We start from the raw sequence: 16,281 nt of genomic DNA, 5'->3' as shown, positions 1-16,281 counted from the left end.
CATTAGCAAGACTCATCAAGAAACAAAGGGAGAAAAACCAAATAACAAAATTAGACATGAAAATGGAGAGATCACAACAGACAACACAGAAATACAAAGGATCATAAGAGACTATTATGAGCAACTATATGCCAATAAAATGGACAACTTGGAAGAAATGGACAAATTCTTAGAAAAGTACAACCTTCCAAAACTGAACCAGGAAGAAATAGAAAATCTTAACAGACCCATCAGAAGCATGGAAATTGAAACTGTAATCAGAAATCTTCCAGCAAACAAAAGCCCAGGTCCAGACGGCTTCACAGCTGAATTCGACCAAAAATTTAGAGACGAGCTAACACCTATCCTACATAAACTCTTCCAGAAAATTGCAGAGGAAGGTAAACTTCCAAACACATTCTATGAGGCCACCATCATCCTAATAGCAAAACCTGACAAAGATGCCACAAAAACAAGAAAACTACAGGTCAATATCACTGGTGAACATAGATGCAAAAATCCTTAACAAAATTCTAGCAAACAGAATCCAACAGCATATTAAAAAGATCATACATCATGACCAAGTGGGCTTGATCCCAGGGATGCAAGGATTCTTCAATATCCACAAATCAATTAATGTAATACACCACATTAACAAACTGAAAGATAAAAACCGTATGATTATCTCAATAGATGCAGAGAAAGCCTTTGACAAAATTCAACATCCATTTATGATAAAAAAAAAAAAAACCCTCCAGAAAGTAGGAATAGAAGGAACATACCTCAACATAATAAGAGCTATATATGACAAACCCACAGCAAACATTATCCTCAATGGTGAAAACTTGAAAGCATTTCCCCTAAATTCAGGAACAAGACAAGAGTGCCCAATCTCACTACTACTATTCAACATAGTTTTGGAATTTTACCCACAGCAATCAGAGCAGAAAAAGAAATAAAAGGAATCCAGATTGGAAAAGAAAAAGTAAAACTCTCACTGTTTGCAGATATAATGATCCTCTACATAGAAAACCCTAAAGACTCCACCAGAAAAATACTAGAGCTAATCAAATGAATACAGTAAAGTGCAGGATATAAATACAACACAGCCAGAAATCCCCTTGCATTCCTATACACTAACAATGAGAAAACAGAAAGAGAAATTAAAGGAAACAATTCCATTCACCATTGCAATGAAAAGAATTAAATACTTAGGAATATATCTACCTAAAGAAACAAAAGACCTATATATAGAAAACGATAAAACACTGGTGAAAGAAATCAAAGAGGACAAAAAAGATGGAGAAATATACCATCTTCTGGATCAGAAGAATCAATATTGTGAAAAATGAGTGTACTACCCAAAGCAATCTATAGATTCAATGCAAACCCTATCAACTACCAACGGTATTCTTCACAGAGCTAGGACAAATACTTTCACAATTTGCATGGAAATACAAAAAACCTTGATTAGCCAAAGCAATCTTGAGAAAGAAGAACGGAACTTAAGGAATCAACCTGCCTGACTTCAGGCTCTACTACAAAGCCACAGTCATCAAGACAATATGGTACTGGCACAAAGACAGAAATATAGATGAATGGAACAAAATAGAAAGCCCAGAGTTAAATCCACACATCTGTGGGCACCTTATCTTTGACAAAGGAGGCATGAATATACAATGGAGAAAAGACAATCTCTCTAACAAGTGGTGCTGGGAAAACTGGTCAACCACTTGCAAAAGAATGAAACTAGAACACACTTTCTAACACCATACACAAGAATAAAGTCAAAATGGATTCAAGATCTAAACATAAGGCCAGAAACTATAAAACTCCTAGAGGAACACATAGGCAAAACACTCTCCGACATAAATCACAGCAAGATCCTCTGGAACCCACCTCCCAGAATATTGGAAATAAAAGCAAAAATACAGAAATGGTACCTAATTAAGATTAAAAGCTTCTGTGCAACAAAGGAAACTATAAGCAAAGTGAAAAGACAGCCTTCAGAATGGGAGAAAATAATAGCAAATGAAGCAACTGGCAAAGAATTAATCTCAAAAATATACAAGCAACTCCTGCAGCTCAATTCCAGAAAAATAAACGACCCAATCAAAAAATGGGCCAAAGAACTAAACAGACATTTCTCCAAAGAAGACATACAGATGGCTAACAAACACATGAAAAGATGCTCAACATCACTCATTATCAGAGAAATGCAAATCAAAACCACAATGAGGTATCATTTCATGCCAGTCAGAATGGCTGCTATCCAAAAGTCTACAAGAAACAAATGCTGGAGAAGGTGCGGAGAAAAGGGAACCCTCTTGCACTGTTGGTGGGAATGCAAACTAGTACAGCCACTATGGAGAAGAGTGTGGAGATTCCTTAGAAAACTGGAAATAGAACTGCCATAGACCCAGCAATCCCACTGCTCTGCATATACACCAAGGAAACCAGAATTTAAAGAGACACGTGTACCCCAATGTTCGTCGCAGCACTGTTTATAATAGCCATGACATGGAAGCAACCTAGATGTCCTTCAGCAGAGGAATGGATAAGAAAGCTGTGGTACATATACACAATGGAGTATTACTCAGCCATTAAAAAGAATGCATTTGAATCAGTTCTAATGAGGTAGATGAAACTGGAGCCTCTTATACAGAGTGAAGTAAGCCAGAGAGAAAAACACCAACACAGTATACTAATGCATATATATGGAATTTAGAAAGATGGCAATGATGACCCGGTATGTGAGACAGCAAAAGAGACACAGATGCACAAAACAGTCTTTTGGACTCTGTGGCAGAGGGTGAGGGTGGGATGATTTGGAAAAATGGCATTGAAACATGTATATTATCATATGTGAAAATTGAATCGCCAGTCCAGGTTGGATGCATGATACAGGGTGCTGGGGCTGGTGCACTGGGATGACCCAGAAGGATGGGATGGGGGAGGGAGGTGTGGAGGGGGGTCCCAGGATCGGGGAACACATGTTTAGTACCCATGGTGGATTTCATGTCAATGTATGGGCAAAACCAATTACATATTGTAGAAGTAATTGAGCCTCCAATTAAATAAAATTTATACATTTTTAAAAAGAAAGAAACATCGTATATTACCATATGTGAAAATAGATGAACCCAGTTGCAAGTCCAAGGTGTGCGAAGTCAAGCAGGGCGACTCAAAAACCAGGTGGCGTCGTAGGGGACAGGCCGATGAGGGATGGAGTTAGGAAGGGAGGGGTAGGGGGCATCAGGATTAGGGGGGGGACCACATCTACCCCATGGCTGATTCATGCTATGTATGGCAAACCCACCACAGTATTATAAAGCAACTATCTTTAATAAAATAAATAATTTTTAATAAATAAATAGAAATAAAACACACACACACACCCAAAAAAACCCACCTCAGATCAAGGGTCATCTCCTCCAGGACTCCCCACTTTGAAGAGATAGTCCTTTTGCATGATCTTGTGGCACTGTATCCTGTGACATCACTGCCTGCATATGACATTACACACCCTGTGTGCATGTGTGCTAAGTCACTTCAGTTGTGTCCAACGCTGTGTGACCTGTGGAACTTGCAGCCTGCCAGACTCCTCTATCCATGGGATCTCCAGACAGAATACTGGGTGGGTTGCCGTTCCCCCACCTCCAAGGGGATCTTCCCAACCTAGGATTGAATCCACATCTCTTACATTGGCAGCGAGTTCCTACCATTAGCGACGGCCTGGAAAGCCCATAATATAAACACCTCGTGCTGTGCTGTGCTCGCTGTGCTGCTGCTTAATTGCTCAGTCATGTCTGACTCTGCAACTCCACGGACTGCAGCCCGCCAGGCTCCTCCTGTCCTATGAGGATTCCAGGCAAGAATACTGGGCATGGTTCCAGTCCTCCCTCCAGGGGATCTTCCACCCAGGGATTGAACCCAGGTCTCCCACATTACAGGTGGATCTTTACTGCTGAGCCACCTGGAAGCCCAAGAATACTGGAAATGGTGTAGTCTACCTTCTCCAGGGGATCTTCCGACCCAGGAATCAAACCTAGCTCTGCATTATAGGCAGATTCTTCACCAGTTAACTATCCAGGAAAGCCCATTACATAACCTAGTGATGTTATTTATGTGTCTGTCTCTCTCTTTAGATTTCCAAGGCAGGGGACTGTGAACTGTCTGAATGCTCCATGCTTTAACATAAAAATTCCTGCCATAGATCTCCAACATGCTTTTCTGAAGCAATAATCATCCTGCTACCTCTCTCTCCTTCAAGCCCTATGGCCTGCCCTTCCTCAAGTCCTATCCCACATCAAAAGACTCCCTCCAATGCATTGATTACTCTCGCATCTTTACCACTCTGCTTCAAGCCACCATGCTCTATCTAGGTGGAACCTACATAACAGCCTCTAATTGTCTAAATAACTTTAACCCCAGCAATCCTAGTGCCCCATACAAGACCAGGGTGGGGGGATGTTCTAAAATGGAGAACTTACCATGTCACTCACTAGACAGAAAGTCTTTAGTTCAGTTCAGTCATTCAGTCGTGTCCGACTCTTCGCGACCCCATGAATCGCAGCACGCCAGGCCTACCTGTCCATCACCAACTCCCAGAGTTCATGCAGACTCACATCCATCGAATCAGTGATGCCATCCAGCCATCTCATCCTCTGTCGTCCCCTTCTCCTCCTGCCCTCAAACCCTCCCAGCATCAGAGTCTTTTCCAATGAGTCAACTCTTCACATGAGGTGGCCAAAGAGTTTCAGCTTCAGCATCATTCCCTCCAAAGAAATCCCAGGGCTGATCTCCTTCAGAATGGACTGGTTGGATCTCCTTGCAGTCCAAGGGACCCTCAAGAGTCTTCTCCAACACCACAGTTCAAAAGCATCAATTCTTTGGCGCTCAGCCTTCTTCACAGTCCAACTCTCACATCCATACATGACCACAGGAAAAACCATAGCCTTGACTAGACAGACCTTTGTTGGCAAAGTAATGTCTCTGCTTTTGAATATGCTATCTAGGTTGGTCATAACTTTCCTTCCAAGGAGTAAGTGTCTTTTAATTTCATGGCTGCAGTCACCATCTGCAGTGATTTTGGAGCCCCCAAAAATAAAGTCTGACATTATTTCCACTGTTTCCCCATCTATTTCCCATGAAGTGATGGGACAGGATGCCATGATCTTGGGTACCCATTAAAAGCAGCTCAATAAAAAGCTTGAGGGATATTCAAAATCTTAATATTTGTAAGAAAAATTCCTACAAACTTATACCCCAGGATCATTACCCTTCTAAAACACATTAACGACTACTAGAGGGCTGTAAGGTGACTCCCTTAACATTTACAAAGAAAATCGTTCTTCATTTCTAGAGCTAACTCATTTCTCGCCTCGTGCTTAAATAATGTCTCAAACTTTTGATTCAAATCTGATAAGATATTGAGTATGGAGAAATAAAGATTAAAATTCTTTCATAATATTTGTACCTAGGAGCTCAATGTGTCACCATGGTGAGATTATGTTGTCAGGATATGACACAGAAGATTATGAAGTCATAGGCCCCTAAAACAAGCTGAGCCCATTTTAAATCCAGCAGTTTCCCTTGGGAGAGGAAACAGGACAACAAGGTCCTGACATGAATCTCTCATTTATGTCTCCCTTTATCAATTTGGACAAGTAGTTGTTTAGATAGAAATGAAAGCAATGGATCTGCTACTGCAGTATGTCCCTAACCTTAAAAACCTAGAAATTATGATCTATATGTTAAATGTATTCCAGTACTTAAACAAGCTAGCTGCTGTATAAGAAATCTGCTGTTTATTCTACTTTACTATGAGTAGGTCTTCGAGAATTTCTACGACAACACCTGAAAGTTTTACTTCTGTGTAAACATTCCAAACATAGAAACATGAAGAGTACAGCCTTACTGTCCCCTTCATTCCCCTTCCCCACCCAATCCACCAACCCCTGCCCCTCCCCCACCAGCCATACCAGAAATTCTATGTGAATGAATCTAGCATGGTACCCTAACACATAGTAGGTTTCAAGAACTGTGTTTCTTGTCCCATCCCTTTTCCACCATACACATTCACAGCACACATCAACACTCCAGTGCATTCACACATTCAAATACCTAGGTAATGGGTTGAACAAGCCACGACGTGGGGTAACCTAGATAATTATACTGATTAGCCAAAGACAGCTCCCAGATTTGGCTTGTAGACTGTGGCTGGGCTGGGAGGTGATAGAGGGAGGAAAATGACAGTGGTTATCTGCTTAAAGAAATAATTGATGATGAGATTTGACTTGGATCTACAGTACACCCCCATCAAAATGGAAGCAACTTGGTTCCCAAGCACAGTTCTGATGATACATGTTCTTTCATAGTATACACATGCTTGAATTCAAGCAGACCAAACTGCAGGAATTACGGCGACGTCTACTCATTATATATAATTGGTACCTTATCACTGGCTATATGTCACGTGTACCTGCTTCTTCACTATAGCTGTGATAGCGAGGAAGCCAATAAAGCAACCAAGTAAGTCTTACACCTTGAATAAAAGTACAAGGTTGTGGGAGGCACGTGTTCTTCACTATACTCTATAACTGTGAGAGCGGGGAAGTCCCCAAAGCAGCAACATTAAGTCTTTACACCTTTGAGCTAAAAATACAAAGTGGCGGGGTGTAGGGGTGAGGTGAGGAGATGGGTGCACGCGCATGAGGAACTGTACCTGCACACGCATGTGCACTCACACGTAAGCGGGTTCACTGTTGTTTTGTTACTTACCATAACTTTAGACTTCAGAAGAGCTACCAACATCTTGTGGGCTGGATATGTTCACTTAAATGAAGCTCTTAAATTGATCTCAAGTACATTATCAACTTTAGCCAAAATATCCTATTCAGGGTTCACTTGAGCCCCAGGCTGCTAATTTCATTGTAAGTTGAGTCTATGAAAAGAGGAATGACTATCTAAATAAGACAGAATCAAAACCTTCTCAGGGAGAAGGAGTTGGGTCTCTGCATTCCAAAGATAGTAACACATTTGGATAATCTATCATTTTGAGAATGTAATAACATGAAAAATTTCAACTGTGTTCAGTGATTCTAGTCCCTGGCTTTAATATAGGAGGATCAGCTGGCACTTGGTATACTGGGTCTCTAAAAAATTTCCCAATCCAAGGACTGGTATGAAATATACCACTGTTCTATTCCTCAGTTTTAGAAGTTAGCATGTGAGGATTAATATGTATGGTTACAAACCTTGATGGTGTAAATATGATAGGAAAACAATGAATTTGGTCTAAGACTTTTTTATGTGACAGGTTGTGACATTTGTGCCTCAGTTGCATATCAACTTGTGGCTTTTTTGTAAAAACTATAATTTCTGGATTAGATAAATTCTCTCTCTCCCTCTCAACAGTAGATTTGAAACAAGTTTGTGTCATTGCATATATAGACTATATGGTTATCCATTGTGGTTGAAACAGCAAAATTAAGAAAAAGAAAAAGCATTCAACACGAGTTCAACACTGTAACCTGACTCATAGTTTTCACCACACTCTGATTCTTACTGTGTTCAATTTTCCTGCTAGAGCCACAAAAAGACCACAAGTCTAAATTGACACAATAGCCCATATTTTCTGGTAACAGTAATCTTACTCCTCTGATTTAAATTGTCATATTCCAAATCCTCTGTATTTTCAGGGACAAGAAAGAAGATATCACCATCAAGGCATCCAGGTCATCTAAAATATCATTTACCTACTCCAAGTCACCAACTGCTGGTCTGGGCGATCCAGAAAGACAATCCGTGTATCCAGAATAGATAAGTCATCTGGGCCCTCAAGTCCACAAAAAAGTTCCTTCAAGTGCAGAAAAGTTAGTCAGGTGCTCGAGTCAAAAAACCATCCAAGCCATCAGCTCCCAAAAAAGTGTAGGATCACCCCCCTCCCAGGAAAAGTTGCATAGAACATGCAGTCCAAAAAAGGCACATAGGCAGGCTCATGCCCATAAGCTAGTCGGGTCAGGTCAGTCCATCCTATCCAGAGAAGCCATCAAGCCAACTTGGCCACCAAGTCTACAGTGTCGGGCCAAGCCAACCAAAACTCCTCTACCCTATCCAAAGAATCAGGAGCTTCCCTGAGCAATCAAGTGTAGATAAACTGACCAAACGCCAGAGATATCTTAAACTAAAATGCCCAGCTAGTGCAGGTAGGGCAGAAATATTATCTAGACCTCAACCAGGGAAGTTTTGTCGATGCTACAAGGAAAAGTGCCTTGTTTGCAGAGCTGTTTCTGAGCCGTTCATCACTCATGTTTCAGACGCCAATAAAAAGCATGTTCCAGTTCCACTGTTTCACGCGAATTGAAGCACTTTTACAAGTCATATAAAAAGAAACAACCCAAATACAACACACTGTATGGCAACATGAGTGAACAGTGATATCACAACATACAACAGTGATGGTGAGAGTGACAGGGAGGTGATTATAATCTGCAATATAAAATGCAAGGAAGACATCTATAAAAACTCCCAAAATAATTAAGGGATCAAAAAGAAAGACCACCCATGCAGAAGAAGCAAGCTTCTATGAACTATTATATGCTCACCATATTTAAGAACCTGGTAGACGAAACTCCACTTGGTATCACTATTAAGATTAGACTTATATCCATCTCGAGGCAATTTATTAAAATAGTACATAAATGGTGACATAACACTGATTTTGTTGTAATTATTATTGTATTTTAGAGGTATAAATCTCTTTGGGAGGTATCTTAGATCTACTTGGGCAAATTCTGGGAGATGGTGAGGACAGGGAAACCCAGCCTGCTGCAGTCCACGGGTCACAGAGTTGGACACGGACTTGATGGTTGAACAACAACGTAGATCTGGTCACTTGGATGGGCTTCCCAGCTGGTGCAGTGGTAAAGAATCCACCTGCCAATGGAAGAGAATGTGGGTTTGACCCCTGGGTTGGGAAGATCCTTTGGAGGAGGAAATAGCAACCAGTCCAGTCGTCTTGCCTGGGAATTCCATGGACCGAGGGAGACTGAAGGGCTACAGTCGATGGGGTCGAAAAGAGTTGGACACAGGCACACGGTTAAATGTGAACCAGTCACACACACACACCACACACACACAAATATAGAAAGGTATTGCAAGATGGATGCCCTGGGCTCCTCTTTCCCTTGGATTAACCCTCAAGTGAAGTTCAACCCAACTATCCTTTTTAAATTTTGACAGAGTGTCCTCACAGTCTTAAGACTGTCTTTCTCTGGTGCCCAGTGTGTGGCGGAATGGCTCTGTGTGCTTGATTCTGGCTGCATTGGGGAAATTCCTGATAAGTCATTTCCTTTTTAAAACATATTTATTTGACCATGCCAGTTCTTAGTTGTGGCATGCAAACCCTTGGCTGCCAGCATGTGATTCTCTGACCAGGGATAGAACCCAGACCCCCTGCATTGGGAGTGTGGAGTTTTAGCCACTGGAACCACCAGGGAAGTCCCAATACTCATTTCTAATACCACTGCCTCTGATGACTTGCTACCAAAGTAAGGGTCCAGGCTCCAGCCCCACTCTCAAGGTTTTTGATTCTTTTGGTTACCCTTCAAATGAATAAAAAGAGTTTGTCCTGTTGTGCATTCTCAGAATGGCCCAGATAGAGGTCGGATATCTACCCATTTTCTTCACAGGGTACCTTCTTACTTAGAATCCAGAGGGCTGGGAGGCCAGGGGAAAACCTTGGAGTTATATTTTCTAGCTTCCTCACTGATGAGAGGTTATCCCTGCCACTTCCAAGAGCATGGTTCAGAAAAACAGGCAAAATCCTGCAGTCCCAGCCTATATTCTAGTACAGTGAAGTCAGTCCCCTGTCACATTCAGCAGGGTCAGTTAAATTCCATAGCTAGCATATATTGGATGTGTACTACTTGCCAGACATTGTACTAAGTCCCTTTATGTCCAGGATATCTGAAGGCCACCCTCCCCTCAATTTTACAGATTTAGAAAAGGACTCACATGACTCAAAAGCAGATTATAGTCCATGGCTGAGGTTTTATTAGAGCAAAATATACAAAATCAAGAGCAACAGGAAAAAGACATCTTTTTGGGTGAATCAGAGAGTTTGGACATGCGCTTTTGAGTACTTGCCCCTCTGGGGCCACCTAGGACATTCTCTCTTCTCTAGCAACAAACTAGAGGCATGTGTGCAACATGGCTCTGCCCAGGGAAGCCTCAGCATCTGAGGCTTTTATTGAGAACAGGTCCCATAGGTACATCATGCTCCATAACCAGACATGGCAAGTGAAACTCAGGATCCCAACAATGACACCAGATGCACATTATCGATGTTGATGTTTGTGCCAAGCAATCAGGTGAACAAAACATGATCATCAAACCAATTAACATTAGAACATTCACCCAGGGATGACCAATACTCAAATCATGGTTTCCAGTTCCCTTGACATACAAGGACCAAACAACCAGACCTGCTGTGTTAACAACTTCCTCACGTTCACATATTTTATTTAATCCCCAACAGTCCCCTATTATATGGACTGCCATATGAGTTAACCGATGCTCTGTAACATATAGTAAGATCACATCTAGCAATTGATTGAATCAAGATATGAATCTATGATTGACTTAAGTTCAAATTTTCATTATGCTGTACTGCCTTCTCACTTCCAGTTTCTGGGGTATGTGTTTATTCTCAGATCACCCAGTCCACTGGTATCAGCAAAGTCCTTACTTGACTTTTAATCAATCTGGACCATCCTCCTAACTACCAGGAGCATATAAATATGTCTTGACTTCATTCACATCTGACTTCCCATAACCTCTGCCTCCTCCACTGGTAGTATCCTGGTGGGGTCCTGTAAGGTCATCATGAAATTCACAGATGGCATGATATATAAAAGTTTTAAGAGGTAGAAAATGCATTTGAAAAGCATTGTGGAAGCTACAGACTTGATTTCCTTCTGGTATTACATTTTTTGTGAAGATAAACTGCAAAGCGTTAGAATTGTTCTGGGATAGCCTGGTCTTTTTAAAATTCACAAATAGAAGCAAAAGTTCTGATGAAATTTTTATGGTTTAGTATGAAAAACAGTTCAAACAAAAAAGTAGGAGTATGAATGAACACCCATATAAACATTGCTCAGATTCAAGAATTATCATTACATGGCCAGTGTTGTTTCATTTAAACTACTATCCATTTCCCTCCCATTTATATTTCCAAAAAATAATAAATTTTAAAAATACATAAACACAATACTCCATGGGATCACAAAGAGTCAGATACAACTGAGTGACTGAACTTAACTGAACTGAAACACAGTACTATTATCTCATATGAAACAATAATAATTCCTTAATATAAATTATCCAGTCTATATGCAAATTTCTTCCATTTGCCTCATTTTTTTTAATGGTTGCTTTGTTCAAATGATGTTAACCAGCATTTGACAGCATCTCAGTCTAAATTTTTTAAAAATTAAAATTTCATTGGGTAATCTAGCTTCATATTGTAAGATAATTTTGAAGTTTATCTGGGCTATCAGTAGCCTGGGAAATAGACAACGGCAAAACTGCATAGTTTTTCAGCTTAAATTCAACCAAAGTCTTGGTTCAGTTCAGTTCAGTTCACTTCAGTTGCTCAGTCGTGTCCGACTCTTTCCAAACCTGTGAATCGCAGCACACCAGGCCTCCCTGTCCATTACCAACTCCTGGAGTTCACTCAGACTCATGTCCATCGAGTCAGTGATGCCATTCAGCCATCTCACCCTCTGTCGTCCCCTTCTCCTCCCGCCTCCAATCCCTCCCAGCATCAGAGTCTTTTCCAATGAGTCAACTCTTTGCATGAGGTGGCCAAAGTACTGGAGTTTCAGCTTCAGCATCATTCCCTCCAAAGAAATCGCAGGGCTGATCTCCTCAGAATGGACTGGTTGGGTCTCCTTGCGGTCTAAGGGACTCTCAAGAGTCTTCAACACCACAGTTCAAACCCATCAATTTTTCAGTTCTCAGCTTTCTTCACAGTCCAACTCTCACATCCATACATGACCACAGGAAAAACCATAGCCTTGACCATATGGATCTTTGTTGGCAAAGTAATGTCTCTGCTTTTGAATATGCTATCTAGGTTGGTCATAACTTTCCTTCCAAGGAGTAAGCGTCTTTTAATTTCATGGCTGCAGTCACCATCTGCAGTGATTTTGGAGCCCCCCCAAAACTAAGTCTGACACTGTTTCCACTGTTTCCCCATTTATAGGCAAGCCAAATGATCTAAGCCCTCTTCTCTTTATCATTCTTAAGCTAAAGACTTGTAATACTTTTAAAGGCTGGGAATATTAATATCTAATAAAAAGGACTAACTGCCAGTGACAACCAATGATAATGTATCTTGAACACGAAGCTATGGGCATGAGTATATATGTTTGCTTTTTAAACCACACTTAATTATAGAGTAGGAGTCTACAGAATATTTGAAGCTCATTCAACGTGAAAAATTCTAGGTGCATTAGTATGGGCTTCACAACATAAACCGATATAAAATATGTAAAAAAAAAAAAAAATGTCCCCTGAGTTAGAGAAGAAATTTTGCAAAAAAGAAAAAAAAATAATTTTTTTTACCAGTCAAAGCTTCCACAAGTTAATACCTAAAATAACTCGTCTCACTTCAAAGGATAGTTTTGACACTTCTTGGCAATGTCCTGGTTTAAGTAAGAGGGCTCTTGAATCTCTGTTTTCTAGCTTCTTGCAGCATTGTCTTTCCTGTCATACCTTTCTTCTGTCTGGCTCCCATTTTGTAATTTCCCGGTTCAGCACGTATCAGGGCTGTTATGTCAGTCAGTCCTTGGCTTCCTTACATTTCCGGGCCACCAGGGTCGCTGTGGTAAGCCAGTTTCACAACGTGGTCCTTCCCTCTAAGACCATCAGCGCTGGTGTTTCCCTTTCATCCACATTCCTTACCTTCATCTCCAAAACTCATACCTTGTTCCTGTCTATGGAACTAAAATCGTTAGTTTCTTCAGTCATGTCCCAACTCTTTTCTGGCTCCGTGGACTGTAGCCCACGTTACTTCTCTAATCGACAGAATTCTCCAGGCAGAATACTGTAAGTAGGCAGTCATTCCTTTCTCTAGGGGATCTTCCAGACCAGGGATCCAACTCAGGTCTCCAGCATTGCAGGCAGATTCTTTACCATCTGAGCTACCAGGGAAGCTCTGGGTCACAGAGAGTCGGACACGACTGAGTGACTAACCAACGATAACAATGGAACTGAAATTAATTATATTTTGCTCCTTTTATTCAGTAGGTTCAGTTCAGTTCAGTCGCTCAGACCTGTCCAACTCTTTTGTGACCCCTTGGGACTGCAGCACACCAGGCTTGCCTGTCCACCACCAAAATCCAGGAGCTTACTCAAACTCATGTCCATCGAATGGGTGATTCCATCCCACCATCTCATTCTCTGTCGTCCCCTTCTCCTCCCGTCTTCAATCTTTCCTAGCATCAAAGTCTTTTCATGAGTCAGTTCTTTGCATCAGGTGGCCAACATATTGGAGCTTCAGCTTCAGTATCAGTCCTTCCAAGGAATATTCAGGACTGATTTCCTTTAGGATTGACTGATTAGATCTCCTTGACTGGTTGAATCTCACTTTATTCAATAAGTGCTTTCTAAAAACGTATCCCTTAAAAAAAGTGCAAAAATGCAGATTTCAAACATTTCCAACATGTATTTCTACATGAAATTCTATAAGCATGGAAGTACCACAACATTGTAAATCAACTTTACTTCAATTAAATTTTTAAAAATTAAGCTTTTAAAATTTAAAAAATTTAAGAAATTATATACACAATGGAATATTACTCAGCTATAAAAAGCAATGCATTTGAGTTAGTTCTAATGAGGTGGATGAAACTTGAGTTTATTATACAGAGTGAAGTAAGTCAGAAAGATAAAGAAAAATACTGTAATAGTAACACATACATGTGGAACCTAGAAAGATGGTACTGATGATCCTACCATGCAGGGCAGCAAAGGAGACACAGATGTAAAGGACAGACTTTTGGACTCAGTGGGAGAAAGAGAGAGTGGGATGGTTTGAGAGAACAGCATTGAAAACATATACGTTACCATATGTAAAATAGATAGCCAGTGTGAGTTTGAGGTACTGAGGCAGGGCCAGGGGCACCTAAAGCAGGTGCTCTGTGACAACTGGAGGGATGGAGTGGGGTGGGAGTTGGGAGGGGGTTCAGGAGGGAAGGGACACAAGTATACCTTATGGCCGATTCATGTTGCTATAATGACAAAAACCATCACAATATTGTAAAATAATTATTCTCCCAATTTAAAATAAAGGTATAAAATTTTTAAAAAGAAATTGTAGAAACATGTAGCTGAAAGGATACTTAGAATCCTCTCTGTCTCCTGTGGGGAGAAGGGGCTATGAAGAGCTGAAGGAATGCTCACTCAGCTAGAAGACCACGTTTTACCAAGCTAACAGGGTTGAGGACGCTAGCTCGCTGTGGCATGTGCCTGGTTGGCAGATGTTTAAGTGGCAACAGAGAAGTTCTACACCAGATGAGGGATATTTAAAAGTCTCCAGTTTTATTGACTCTCAAATCCTCCAGTCCCTGCCACATTGTGAAATTCCTAAGAATTAGAAGCAACAATGGAAGGGAACTAGAAGTAGGAATAAGTTTTCTGAGAGCATCAGTCAAATATGTCCTTAAGGGCAACCTATATCAGTTGAAGTTCAGTTCAGTTCAGTTCAATCGGGTAGTCATGTCTGACTCTTTTGCAAGCCCATGAATCGCAGCACGTCAGGCCTCCCTGCCTATCACCAACGCCCGGAATTCACTCAGACTCATGTCCATCGAGACAGTGATGCCATCCACCAATCTCATCCTCTGTCGTCCCCTTCTGCCCCTGCCCCAGTCCCTTCCCAGCATCAGAGTCTTTTCCAATGAGTCAACTCTTCGCATTGAGGTGGCCAAAATACTGGTTTCAGCTTTAGCATCATTTCCTTCCAAAGAAATCCCAGGGCCTGATCTCCTTCAGAATGGACTGGTTGGATCTCCTTTGCAGTCCAAGGGACTCTCAAGAGTCTTAGCCAACACTACAGTTCAAAAGCATCAATTCTTCGGTGCTCAGCTTTCTTCACAGTCCAACTCTCACATCCATACATGACCACTGGAAAAACCATAGGCTTGACAAGATGGACCTTTGTTGGCAAAGTAAATGTCTCTACTTTTCCAATATGCTATCTATGTTGGCCATAACTTTCCTTCCAAGGAGTAAGCGTCTTTACTTTCATGGCTGCAGTAACCATCTGCAGTGCTTTTGGAGCCCAAAAAATAAAGTCTGACACTGTTTTCCACTGTTTCTTCATCTATTTTCCCATGAAGTGATGGGACACATGCCATGATCTTCGTTTTTTCTGATTGTTGAGCTTTAAGCCAACTTTTCACTCTCCACTTTCACTTTCATCAAGAGGGTTTAGTTCCTCTTCAATTTCTGCCATAAGGGTGATGTTCATCTGCATATCTGAGGTTATTGATATTTCTCCCAGCATCTTGTTCTAGCTTGTGCTTCTTCCAGTCCAGCGTTTCTCATGATGTACTCTGCATAGAAGTTTAATAAGCAGGGTGACACTGTACAGCCCTGACATACTCCTTTTCCTGTTTGGAACCAGTCTGTTGTTCCATGTCCAGTTCTACTGTTGCTTCCTGACCTGCATATAGGTTTCTCAAGAGGTAGGTCAGGTGGCCTGGTATTCCCATCTCTTTCAGAATTTTCCACAGTTATTGTGATCCACACAGTCAAAGGCTTTGGCATAGTCAATAAAGCAGAAATAGATGCTTTTATGGGAACTCTCTTGCTTTTTTGATGATCCAGCGGATGTTGACAATTTGATCTCAGGTTCCTCTGCCTGTTCTAAAACAACTTGAACATCTAGAAGTTCAGGTTCATGTATTTTCTGAAGCCTGGCTTGGAGAATTTGAGCTTACTTTACTAGCCTGTGAGATGAGTGCAATTGTCGGTAGTTTGAGCATTCTTTGGCATTGCCTTTCTTGGGATTGGAATGAAAATTGACCTTTTCCCACTCCTGTGGGCACTGCTGAGTTTTCCCAAATTTGCTGGCATATTGAGTGCAGCACTTTCACAGCATCATCTTTCAGGATTGGAATAGCCTCAAACTTGGAATTCCATCACCTCCACTAGCTTTGTTCGTAGTGATGCTTTCTAAGGCACCGCTTGACCTTCACATTCTAGGATGTCTGGCTCTAGGTGAGTAAT

At 41.2% G+C, this 16,281-nt stretch overlaps 1 pseudogene; it reads left to right on the top strand.

Annotated features, from left to right (window-relative positions):
• Positions 1-8,524, top strand: part of LOC112445182 (uncharacterized protein CXorf66 homolog) — a 56,718-nt pseudogene extending 48,194 nt beyond the window's left edge.
• The last annotated feature ends 7,757 nt before the right edge of the window (positions 8,525-16,281 follow it).

The sequence above is a fragment of the Bos taurus genome, chromosome X (genome assembly GCF_002263795.3).
Source record: "Bos taurus isolate L1 Dominette 01449 registration number 42190680 breed Hereford chromosome X, ARS-UCD2.0, whole genome shotgun sequence".
Classification (NCBI taxonomy): domain Eukaryota; kingdom Metazoa; phylum Chordata; class Mammalia; order Artiodactyla; family Bovidae; genus Bos; species Bos taurus.
The sequence above is the reverse complement of the archived record's forward strand: the minus strand, read 5'-3'. Positions and strand labels throughout refer to the sequence as shown.